Here is a 2,442-nt window from a genome sequence, read left to right on the forward strand (position 1 = left end):
CTGCTGAAGATGCACAAGTTATGGGTCCTGTTGCTGGCTGTAGCTCTAGTCTCATTTGTCTCCATGGGATTTCTGGTGTTGCAAAGCATGTAAGTGAGGGAAAGGGTAGAGAAATTCTGCCCTGGAAAGGAAGTGGGAACATGGAGAGTGTCTCCAGGAGGCCTCCAGTGGAGGAATCAATAGGGTAGGAGAGGAAATAGGCGTAGCAAAAAGATGCAATTATGCTTGTTTCAGGTGAATATCTCAGGGTTGGGGTGGTGGCAGGCAGTGCCAGGAGATGGCCAAGGGGAGACATTGGGATACAGGACTGTTGGGGTGGAGCAATGGAGGAAAGCTGTGTGAGGACATGGTATTCTGGCTCAGTTTAACCCTTCACTTTTTTTCACAGACCTGACGCTGATGTTCCAGAAGCAGAAGCATGTCAAGGACTATTGAGCAACATAACACAGCCTCAGAAGTGAGAGTCATGGCTGCAAGTGTGCTGGGCAGTGGTAGACAGGCAACTATCTTGACAGGGTCACCTGGTGGCCTCAGTGAAGGCCCAGGGTGTAGGAAGGGATGCAACAGAGAGTCATTTGTTTTCAGCAAGTCTTTGTGAGAGCATTCAACTCGCTTTCTTACAAGCTCTTTCTGCCCTAGGGTGAATGAGGTTTGGAGCCTGGAACACCTGAAATTAATGCAGAGCTGCCGCTGGAAGTTCAACGCTACTGCCTTGGCCAAATACAGGTGATTCCCACCAGTCACAGAGAAAAGCTACTCAGTTCACCTACTTCAGTAAAATCATGACCAAAGTGGTTTATTAATTTAATGATGACACATGCTTAACCCAAAATGGGTGAACTAGAAATTCAGGATCAAATATCAATAAGGAAGCACATAAACCAAAATGTTAAGACGCTTACAAAATTGTCAATATACAACTACAAATTTCTAAACACCCTTCTGCAAATAAGCCCAAGAAATTCTAATCACACAGAGCCACACTTATTGACACACTTACAAGCAAATCCTCCTCACGGTGTGTCTGTGTGCTCTAGATTTGTGGGAACCCCTTTTTCTCTCCAATACACAAGCTTGAATCCAGATATGCACACTGTCCATGCAGTGGGTCCCTGCTTGCTGCACCCAGTGCTGACAGGCTGCATGCAGGCTCTGCACAACATTTGACTGTGAAGCTGCTCTGCCTGGCCCTGGCAGATGTTGTGCTGGTGAGGCAACTTCTGGCACAGTCAGATCAAGTTTTGGCTGCTGCTCTTTTTCAGCCCTCATGAAAAATGGTCATGTTTCATTCATATTTTGTTTCAGGTGACTCCTTCTTTACTCCAACAGTCTCTTGGTCATCTTCTTTTGCATGATGAGTTTTGGGTGAATGCCTGCCCAGGTCTTTTTATTAGATTGATCCTTGCATGACTGCCTGCACCTCCAATTGTATCTAGAGATGTTGTTCTCCAGGTCACATTGTCAGGATGGAAAATGCAGACACACCCATACTCACCCTCCTTGCATAACACTTGTTACCCTGTCGCATCCCATATGCTGGCCTTTTGTCTCACGCATCTAAGCTATGAGGAGAGGGCTTGAATGCAAGCGTGGGTCAAGAGTGAAGCTGAGGCTGAAGCAAACAGGAAAGGCTTTGGAACTGTGACTGGGCTACAGAGTGGAAAACAGAGAGAGAATACTCTGGAATTGTGTGTGGATGAGAAGGAAGAAAATGAAGGATGCGTGGAGATGGATGAACAGAGAGCGTATGACAGAAGTTGTTCTAACTTGACACAATGCCTCCTTTGGGTTCCCTGTACTTTGCAGAGCTTGTTGTCCCTTTACACTGTGCTACTTGTTTACCTAATCCTCTACTTCTGCTTCTACTGTAGCACCTTGCCTAGCCCCCTGTTCTCATTCTCAGCCCTCTCTCCTTCTTTATCCCGTGGCAGTCCTCCTTTATTCTTCCCCCAGGCTTCTGCTCACTCTCTGCCCTTACAGGGCAGAGCTGGGGCGCTGCTGCAATGCCTCTGCCTGGCTGGCTGTGACACAGGAAAATGCACCCCTGGACTCCAGACTGTTCTATGATGCGAGCAGCTCCAAGAGCTTAAAAGTTAGCAGTGGGTTGCTGGAGATCCTGCCAAAGGTAGGAGTGCTTTATGGTGGAGACTACAACTCACAGTCTGCATGCTTTCCTCTTGTAGACCCTGGAGTGTGTCCAGTTGGAGGATCTGTGACAGGTCTTTACTGTAATTCTCTAAGGATGAGTGCATTTCTACATGATATTCTTTACAGAAATCCCCCTTTCAGGATGGTCTCTACAAAACTTGTGCTGTAGTGGGAAATGGAGGAATCCTCAGGAATAGTAGCTGTGGCTCTAAAATTGATGAGCACGAATTTGTAATCAGGTAATTGCTGCCAGCCTGTCCATGAGACACTGGCCAGAGGAGGGAGCTTTCATGG

The 2,442-nt window shown here is 47.1% G+C and overlaps 1 long non-coding RNA gene across 1 annotated transcript; it reads right to left on the reverse strand.

The window, feature by feature from the left end:
• Positions 1-1,294: 1,294 nt before the first annotated feature.
• Positions 1,295-2,083, reverse strand: LOC135420824 (uncharacterized). Its single transcript, XR_010433741.1, has 2 exons — positions 1,843-2,083; positions 1,295-1,432 (listed from the first exon to the last, which is right to left on the reverse strand). It is a non-coding gene; the product is annotated as an uncharacterized LOC135420824 (long non-coding RNA).
• Between the last annotated feature and the right edge of the window lie 359 nt (positions 2,084-2,442).

Source organism: Pseudopipra pipra, chromosome 12 (assembly GCF_036250125.1).
Source record: "Pseudopipra pipra isolate bDixPip1 chromosome 12, bDixPip1.hap1, whole genome shotgun sequence".
Taxonomy (NCBI): Eukaryota; Metazoa; Chordata; class Aves; order Passeriformes; family Pipridae; genus Pseudopipra; species Pseudopipra pipra.